Source organism: Ursus maritimus, unplaced genomic scaffold, assembly GCF_017311325.1.
Source record: "Ursus maritimus isolate PB19 unplaced genomic scaffold, ASM1731132v1 scaffold_26, whole genome shotgun sequence".
NCBI classification, from domain to species: Eukaryota; Metazoa; Chordata; class Mammalia; order Carnivora; family Ursidae; genus Ursus; species Ursus maritimus.
In genome coordinates, this window is record NW_024425119.1 from 6,077,518 (window position 1) to 6,088,100 (window position 10,583).

The following is a 10,583-nucleotide window of genomic DNA, read 5'->3' on the forward strand; positions in this document are numbered from 1 at the left end:
GGGGGGGGGGGGTCCAGAGTTCAAGGCTGGTGCCGCTCCCAGGACTACAGCAGGAATCCCAATTTTGCCACTGATGGGGACAATCAGCAGTTGTTTAGGGCAAAGTTTGGCAAAAGTTCTGAAATGGGCCAGAGAGTAAATATTATAGGCTCCGTGGGCCAAGAAGGAAATGGAAACTACCACTGTAGGTACTCACATAACTATTTGAAATGTAGTCATTGAAAAATGTCAAAACCAGCCTCAGCTCAAGAACTGCACACCCCTGTCGTATCGGCTTATCTGTCACACAGAGGGTGCCTCCTGGGCATCCAGTCATGCCTGTGACGCCTGACCTAGCTCCCTGATTTGATTTCACCCCATTGAATTTGTATTTCTTGCAAATGCCGACCCTGGCTTAGGGAAGGGCTCTCATGCTAGGATTTCCTGGACCAGGGAAGGCCTCACTAAGGAGATGTTACTCACTTCTACCTCCTCATGAAAATTAGACCGTACTAGTGGCTGTGGGACAGGCTGCTCCATTTCTCGGGAGGAGGAAGAAAATGTTAAATTGGAATTTCTGCCTAGGACTCTGAGCAGAGGGTTTTCCCTGAGCTGTTGGTGGAAGTAGGCCCAGACTGCCAGAGGTTGGGCCTCCCTCTCCTTCTGGTCCTTAGTCTTTTCCTGGATAATATAAAGAGTCACATAAGAGTCATCAGAATACACTTCCCCTCCCCTCTTCACCTGGCTCTTCTCTGGCTGTAGAGATGGGCTCTGGGCTTGTGTGTCCTTTGTGTGTGCATGGTGTGCATATGGTGTGCACATATATAGGAGTGTGCATGGTGGGGGTGGTATGGCCCAGCCTAAGGGAAGCAACTGCAGACCACAGGCCTCCAGACAAAGCCAAATGCTTGTTACCTGACATTTCAATTGGTCTTTATTTTCTGATGTCAAATTTCGCACCATGCAAATGTTTCAGCTGGAAGGAACTTCACAAGTAATCTGGTCTGTCCCGCTCATTTTACAAATGAGCAAACAAACCCAGACAGAAGAGATAATTTCCTCAAGGTCACACCCATAGCTAAAGCAAAGTAGGACTGGAATTGTTTTCCCTTACTCCTAGTCTGGATTTCTCCCTGTGTTCTGCTCTGCTTCTTCTGCATGAAAGTTCTCAAGCTGCCCCCTACCCTGCTTCCCCAGGAACACCCCTGCCACATCAGTTTATGTTTACCCCGTCTGCCCATGAGGGCTGACTCCTGGGTATCCAGTCATGCTTGTGAAACCCTGACTTGTTTCCTGAGATTTGCATTTGCTCAACTCAACTTGCATTTATTGCAAATGTCAAGCCTGTATGGGCAATGGAAGTATAGCACGGTAATGAACAGGCTCCTATAGACAAGCATCTCATTGTCTAGGGGGGGGAACTGAAACATTTATAATCCGGTGTCCCTGATACTATCATTCATTCATTCATTCATTCATTTACTCATTCATTTGTTCAACAAATATTATTCAATTAATATTCACTCTGAGGCAGCACCGTACTAGGCTCTGGAATAACTGGCAAGGGATCTGCCCTGATTGGTTTTCCAGTCTAATGGGGAGAACCAATCATCAAGTAAGCAAATGAATATTTTTCTAGATCATTTTGAAATTGAGGACCATGGGGAAAATGAGCAGCGTTGTGACCGGGGAAGAGAGAAGCATAGTTCGAGAAGAGCAACATGTAAGGGAAGCGTGAGAAGGCATGAAATAGGGTGAAGAGAGGGGGACAGGGATGTGGGGACTATGGGGACACCAGGCAGGAGTATATGTTTTCCTGCAGAAGTACAGGGGTGGTCAGGTGAAGCTGAGTGCCAGGAAAAGTGAAGGCCCAATGGACAGCTCCAGGCAGGATTATCAATCCCAGCACCACCTACGGCCATTCACCACCAAGGAGCAGGAACGTGGCCCTGCCAAGGCAGCACACCACAAAGAGATGCAGCGGGACCATCTCCCCAAGGGAAGCACAACACAAATTGTTGCTGGATGGCCAGTGGTCGGTTCAGATCCCAGTTTTAAAAATTGGTGGGGTGCAGGGCAGGCAAAGGCCCTCAGATACCCCCTTAATTGTTTGGCCAAATAACAGAAGGCCCCAGCAGATTTTTGAGTCTGTGCTAAAAAGCAGGTGTGAGCAATCTGAGGCTCTGGACTGAGGTCAGCCCCTCATGAGAGGTGGAGAGCAGGGAGGCAAGAAGCCCTAGACACCTTTAGTTCCTCAGAACTATTCAAAGACCAGGAATAGTAATGGCGAAACCTAAGAGGGAATGTGGTGGGGTCAAGAAGAGAGCATGGTGGGAAAGCCAGATTTCTGTGTGCAAAGCATGTGATTGCCTAGACATTCAGAAGGACAGGCACCTGGATGGTGAACTTGGCTTGATAACCATGAGCATGCTCCTCTGTGGGTCTTCCAGGACTGAAGGGCTCTGGAGGACAGTGGGGTTTCCCCTTTCAGCCTGCCCACATTCTTTCCTCCTTCTGGGAGGCATCAGGTTTCTTTTCCGTGTGTGAGAGTCCCTTTGGGAGAAGTGGAGAGGCGTGGATGATGGAGGAACTGGAGAAAAGCGCTGGTCATTGAGCTGGCTTGCCCAGTGTCTCCCTCTTCTCACCTTGTTCTCTGTACCCTCTCTCATGCATGTCCTTTGTACCCAGAAGAAGTCACTCTGCCTCCCACAGGTGTCTCACATCTGCTGGCACATCAGTCCTGAGTACTGTGGGGGAGACAGAAATGAACCCAGTTCTGCCTTCAGGAAACTCAGAGATTCACGTGGGCAGGCTACACCTGCCTGAACATGAAGAGATACCTGCAAAAATCATAATGATAAAAACTGAGGAAAACCAAAGAATCAGCTAAAAATGCCCTTGAGAACTACAATTGTACTTAAAGGTTTGGGGGATTGATTGAAGTCCAGTGAAGTTATTTGAGCCAGGATTTCTAGAAGAAGTGATCTTCAGAAAAAGTATTAGGGAAAGGACGTAGATTTAGTGCTTGGTAGTATAAGTCATCCCCATCCTCCTGTCCCGTGAGCCCTCCTGCCAAGTCCCGCAGCCCTGTCATGTCACATGTAACTCTGTCTCTTGCATCCAGTCTTCTCTGTCAGGTTGCAAGCTGACCTGCTCACAGCACATGACATCTGTGTTTGGCCATGGCTCTCAGCTCCTTGCACATGGCCTTTGCATACAACAAGCCAATGCATGCCATACACTCCAATATAGTGCGAGATCAATAATAATCTGCCAGGTGTTTGGCAAAGAATGAACTTTGCCCTTTTTTTTTCTTGTTTTCAGGTTTATAGTGATCGGTCTTCTGAAACATCTGACGACTACTTTTAAGAGTCTTTGGCTTCGTTTTTTGGTGGTGTATAAATTGTGTTCCAGTGCAAGTCCTGCTCTTTTGGAACTTCTGAGTGCCTATAACATGACACCACTGCAATGTAATATTTATTGTAATTTTACAGATTACTGCAATAACAAAACTGAAGATTTATACAGCAGCTTTACCCCAAGGAGTGCAAACATCTGTTCCTTTGGCATGTATTACAAACAAATGAGATCACTAGGACCTGAATGGATACCTCTCAGTAATCCATGCCAGTCATAAGAAACATGCTTGCTTTTTCCCAGCTGATCAAACTTTCTATTACTACAATAATCTGCATTTTTAAAATGGATGTCACTTGGGAAATTGAAGCAAGCGGTCCCAAGCACAGTCCCTTGTGCTTAGGTGGCCAACATATCCAATTGCAAGGAAGTACAGTTGACCCTGAACAACATGGGCTTGAACTGTGAGGGTTGATTTATACACAGATTTTTTTTTTGAATCAATGCAATGCAGTACTGTAAATGTATTTTCTCATCCTTATGATTTTCTTAACAACATTTCATTTTCTCTAGCTTACTTTATTGTAAGAATATGGCATAGAATACATATACAAAATATGTATTAATTGACTGTTTATGTTATTGGTAAGACTTCCGGTCAACAGTAGGCTATTAGTATTCAAGTTTTGGGGGAGTCAGAAGTGATATGCAGCTTTGCAACTGCGTGGGAGGTTGGTGCCCCTAACCTCCATGTTGTTCAAGGGTCAACTGTATTTCTTACAGAATATCGAGGTTGGACAACCGACAGTTGTTTATGCTTCTGTTCCTCTACTGTACTCTCTCTATAGTGTACATGTTATTATTATATTCTTGTTATTTTTTAGTTCTTCTTTGATTGTAGTAAAGTACCTATAAATTCCATGTCATTTGGACACCAATTTTAAGATGAAGTCTGGAATGGCCATAGTAGCCTTCCCATGGTCTTTCTTTTTGCCTTTCATGTCTGCCTCCAGTCCATGTACTCATGACTTTCAAATTAATCTTTCTGGAGGACAGCACATATGATCAAGACATTTCAGGACTGCTAAACAGAATAATTCCAGTCCCTTTAGCCTGATTTGGAAGTCCTCCATAACGTGATGCTAGATCTTCCTTTCCAGCGTTTTCTTTCTCTACATCATGTGTCTCCAAAGACACTCACACTTTGTAGCCAAACTGGATAAAGTTATGCCCCAGCTGATACCCAGCAGCGTGACTTCCCATCAGTCATCCCCTTGGTTGGAATATCTGACTCTTACTTTTATCTGTTGAAATTCTACTCCTACTTGAATGAACAGCTCAAATACCTTCTCCTTAAAGGAGCCATCCTCAGTTCCTCCAGCCCACAGCCATTTCCCTTCTTTGGTGTTCCTATTATAAATACATTTGCCCCAACCTCAGCACTTGTTTACCTACCTCTCTTTGACCTAGGCTCAAACCTTTGCTTCAGAGCTGGAATTGGCCACCATCTTGATTCATCTCAGTGCCTAGAATTAGCCTAGAATACAGTGGGTACTCAATAATATGGCTTTCTGGACTGAATTGACTCTTCTTCTGACATCCTGTGTGTACCCTAGAAGTAGGATCCAGGCCCCCAGGACACTGAATGCATAATTGAGCTTCATCATAATCTCCAGATGTAATGTGTTGATGAGGCACCTGCTATGGTTAGGGAGCTGGGTTAGGCCCTTGGCAAGCTGTTTTGCAATGCAATAAAATATAGTCACTCTGGGCCTCCCACACTGAATGTTGTAGAGCAGTCACTGATACATTTTTTGGCATCTCACAAGCTGTGGGAGAATGGCCTGCATTTCCAGTTGTCATTGCTCTGCTTTCACTAACCATGTGTATAGTCCAGCTAGATGAAGACATTCAATGTGAGCTGGAGCTCCTAGAATTCGAAAGATGGAGAACTCTCTGCATGAGGATCCAGGGGAGAGTTTCAGAGCTAGGGAAGAGCCATAGGATGGGAATAGAAGATAGGATGGGCTGAGGGACAGAGGTGGAGGACCGAGGACGTTGTCACCATGAGTAAAAAATGTGTTGGTGAGAGTGACTATACATCAGATCGGCCAAGGACAACCAATGTATACCTGTTGTTGATCAATGAAATCTTATGATTTCCAATACTCCATCTCCCTTACTCCCAAAACTTCCCATGTTGGAAGATGAATTGAATGGTCGCCCAAGTGGAAATGGGAGGTGGGAGGAGTGGTGATGGTTTCTTTTTTCATCAATCTCCACTGTCATTTTCATGGGAAGCCTTGGACTGCCAGGTTAGTTGACTGTCATACCGGTAGCAATAGTGCTTACAGGGCTAAATGCAATCAGGCCATCATACATTTTCTGAGCAGTGCTGTGCTAACTGCTGGGATTTAGGCATACATAAGACATTAGGGTGCTCTGTGTGACATTTAATCCATGTCCTCAACCCCAGTCCAATACAATATAGTTGTCTAATCCCTGGGCCAGGACTGGGTAAAATCTTTAGAAGTCTTAAGCACTGAAACAATATGGTGCTCCCCCAGATGTAATTCAAAATAAAAACAGTACTAACCAAAATATAAATTTAAGAAAGTTCCCAAAAGTTCTAATATTTTCCTTGATGCTGTCACTGAAATATCAAGTGTTATTTTAATAATTTTTTGATGTCTCCTGTTGAGCTGGTGCCCTCAGCTCAGGTAAACTCTTCCTATTGGATAATCTGGCACTGCCCCAATCCTCTCCCAGCCCTCAGGGGATCCTCATGCTCCCTTGGCCACATCACTGGGCCCAATTATGGGTATAGGCAGTTCTGTCTGGGTGGCTTTTCCAAGTAGGAAATGGATTCCAGATGTTGACAGCTGGAGGCCACCAAACCAGACCTGAATCTGAGTGGAGCATGGAATTTCCCAGAGCCACACAGAGGCCTTTGTTCTGCAGCTTTGAAGGGGTTGCTCTGATGCCACCCCCAGCAAGGCAGGGTTTGTTAGGTCTTTTCTGGGAAAACTCTAAGAGGGCAAAGCTGAGGATTAAGTCTCTGCTGTGAATTAGTGATCACCCCTTTCTGATGCTATAGGCAGCAGAGGAGATGTATAGTGTAGATACTGAACTTCAGACACGAACCTGGAAAAAGGAACAATGATGGGATCATGATGAAAAGTGTTGAGTTGTTTGATAAAAAGTATATGAATGAGGTCTGACCATGAACTCATTAGAGTTTTCTAAAGCAAATGTGTATGTACAGACCTTCTGATACCCAAATAATAAACTTTCAAAGGAGTCACCTTGGCCCTGTGTGGAACTAGGAAATGTTGCCATTGCTCAAGACATTTTGAAATTCTCCTTTGGAAACACATTCAGACCCAGTTCTTTGAGTTGATAGATATCCTCGTATCAAGTGTCAAATTCCCACTGAACTTTAAGTGGCTAACAGTCACTTATACTTCTGTATGAATTAGTTAAGTCACATGCAATTTAACTACAATCTCACAGCCTAGAAAATGGGAGTTTAAGCAGAAGTTTGTGTGGAGAGAGGCAGAAACTGGCACTATAACGCTGGATGGCAGAATGGATTAAAGAATTGTGGGAAATGGAGAATTCAGGGCCTGCAGAGAGCAGCTGGAGAGTATGTTGTACCCTAGCAGGTGGAAAAGCAGAAGGCTGGGATGTAGGGGCTTCAGGTAGAAGAGCACCAGGAAGGTATAAAGAGGATCCACAGGGCTAGTGTACTGGGAGGCAAGGAGGCAGTCAAGCATTTAGTTAAGTGAGAGGTTTGGAGGCAGGTAGATCTGACTTGGAATCCTAGTTTTGCTACTTATCAACTATGTGACCAAATACACGTGATCCCCTTCTAAATGGCTTGCAGTCTTTCCCAACAATAAACTAGGAATAATAATATGATCTTCTTTTAGAGTTGTTATAGGCAAATGTAATAAACAACATAGATGTCTGTTAGGCAGTAAGCCCTCAGCAAAGGTCAGTTTTTGTTGTTATCACCAGGTAAAATTCCAGGATCGAACTTAGAACAAGCCCTATCTCCTCCAAGTGGGAGCAACATCAAATTCATTTCAGCAATGTTTATTAAGCACTAATATCTCCCATGTCGGGCTAGAGTTCTATGGTGTGAGAAGATGAATTAGAAGGAATTATTTGCCCACGATCTATGAAGCAGCCCAAACTAAGTGCACAGATGACAAAAACAGATAAAGGAATCAGGTGTTTGGAATGGTGTGAAGGATGGTGGGGATGTACACAGGTGAGGGAAATGGCAGGGGATCCAGAGGTGTCCATTTGAGCAGAGGCCAGGGGTAGAACACCTGGAGCCGTGGGTGGACTGTCAGTGCTGTGGAGCAGGAATAATGCTGTCCTCGTGCAGTGTATGTGAAGCCCGCAATGGGTGACTGGCTCTCACCTTATCTCAGCTTTGTTTCCAGCATAGATCTGAGAACTGGGCTCTTTCCTGTCCATCACAGGGCACTACACATTAATTTTCAATACTGTAATTAGTTTATAGTAATAAAAAAAATTTGACCTACCAGTTCACAAAAATGTATTGTGAGTGGATGAGCTACACAGGAGGAAAGAAATGTCATTTCTTTTACTGTTTGATTTGTCCAACCTCAGAAACTAAACCTCTCTCAGACTGCCTCTCATCTCAGACAAGTGGCTATTTGGTTGGATATTGGAAAATGTGTGAACATTTGGGTGTAGCTATGTGCCAGGTGCAATTTACTATATTGATTCCAACAGTCCAAAGCCTGAAGCATGTAGCCTCCATCTCTGTATCCCTCCTAGAAATTAATGAGCTCAAAGATCACGTGGATGATCGATCATTCATCCACTCATGCCTACATGCATCACAGCATAGGAGACCAGCTGGTCCTGAAAGGGACTGTCGGGGTTTGCGTTGTTGCTCTAGCTTATTTTCTGTGAAAATGTCTCTGTGTCTGTCATGTCTGGATAGCAGTACCTTCCTCATTTGGCGGTTGTGAGAATTGAATGAACAGCACATGGCAGGTACCCCGTCCATTGCCTGTTATGTAGTAAACTGTGAATAATGTTACACATCATGGCATCTTCTGTGTACCAGGAGCTGTGCTTAGTGCTATGAATAAAGTAGAGCCCTTGACCAAGAGCCCTAGAGTTCATTCTTGTATGCTTTGTGTTTCTCCAGGTTTATAGGTAGCCCCCTACTGGAAGGGATTTTTAAGTATCTCTCTTCTGTCTTAGCTCTTTTGACAAATTAATCTTTCCACCTCTTCGGAAAGGCTTTCTCTGGCCTCCAGCCTTCCAACACTATCTACCTGTTTTTTTATCCAATTTCTTTTATAGCATTTACCATTTCTGAACTTATAATACTTGTCTACTTGCTCATTGCCTCTTTCTCCTACTGGAATGTAAGCTCTATGAGGAACAGGACCTTCTCTGGCTCATTCACCCTCTGTATCCCAGGCACACAGCAATGTCTAATAAATATTTCTTGGCTGACCGACTGCTGAATGAAGGCCAGCAGAAGTCTTGGGTAATACAGATTTGACAGGACAACTAGATTCTAAATTGTTCCTTGAAGACAGAGACCATGTTCTCTTCTGTTTTCTTTTTCTTCCTTGGCCCCTGACAGAGATCTGGACACACAGTGGAGCATGATAAATACTTGTTGGTTGATTGGTTGAATCAATAGCAAAAAGAGAGAAGGCATACCTGGATGGGGTAAAGGGAGTAATAAGGTTATTGGCCTTGAAGACAAAAAAAGCATAGGAAATTATTTCTAGTGTAAGGGGAGGTTTCATTATTGTGGTGCAATAGGGACAAGTGGAGTTATAGTAATTTTTTACTATTCATAAATTTAAAAATATAGTACATGAACTTATATAAGAAAGCTGGAAATTTCACAATTTTCCATTGCTTTGAAATAGAGGTGACTTCCATCTACACCTGCATCCTCTTCTAGGGTCTACGTGACATTTACAAATCATTTATCAGCGTTGAACTCCCAAGAGCTTGCTCTGCCATTCTCTAAGATGTTGGCTGACACCTCTGACAGGAGAAGCTGGGATGTGTTTTGACAACCAAGTGGTTTCCTTAGCAAGCTGCTGGTGTTCTCAGGCAGCTCTGCAGAGAAAGCTCTGGCTCTTAGACCAAGACTGTAACTCTCAAGGGCTTCCCTTCTCAGAAACACACATTGACTTCATCCTAAGACTGTTACATGGATTTGTCTCCAGGCTCTGTGAAGCTGGCTTGCCGGTTGAGTACAAAGCTGGTCTGAGGCCTCATCACCTTCATTTTATTTAAGAAAAAATCAATGAACTTGTAGCAAAAACACCCAGAGACCCCCCAAAATATCTTCTGAGTCCATTCTAGGAACTTGGAAGTGAGCCACCATGGTGGGGGAAGTACAGTGAAGACACCAAGAGTCAAATTGGGGAGTCAACCCCTACACAGAGGAGATTTAGGAATTCAAGGTAATAGACACTACTGATACTACTAGCTACTACTTACTGTGCACCTACTGTGTGCCATGCTTCATGGCAGACATTTTATGTGCATTATCCAAAATCATAGGAAAAACTTCCCAGATTGTAGAGCCAAAAAAACTTAGAGAAATCACAGAGCTAATAACTGGCACAGTTAGATTTGAACTCATGCTGTCTGCCTCCAGATTGTATGTCTCTTTCCACCCAGCTGATAAGGACTGACCATGAAGGAGGAAAGATCCATGTTGGTAGGTGGTTGAGATAGAGCAATGATGACCTACCTTCAGGCTAGCACAGGATTTGAAAAGTTGGAAAGGAAAGGCCAGTAGCAGGAGGAAGAGCAGAGGTCAGTAGCAGGAAGGGAAATCATGACAGCAAAAGCCTGGAGGTAAGTATGTGGGAAATGAATTGAGAAGAGATTAGGGGTTCATTTTGCTTGAGCAGAAAGTATGTGAGTATTTAAGAAGGTTTGTGGGAATTGTATGAGCCAGTTTGGGAAGACAAATTGAGGCAGGCTGTGGTGGGCTTTGAACACCTGATTCAGAAGTTTGGGACTCATTCTATACGATAGAGGAGGGCTGCTGTAGAGGTTTTCCAAGAAGGGGGGATTAACTTGATAAACGTGGTATTTTAAGGAGACAGATGAGGAGGGCACGTGGGAGACCTGGGGCAGGGAAACCAGCAGTGAGGTTCAGCCAGGAAAGAGGCATCAGAATGTTCCCATGTCCCTATTGGCTATTCTGTCTGATTACC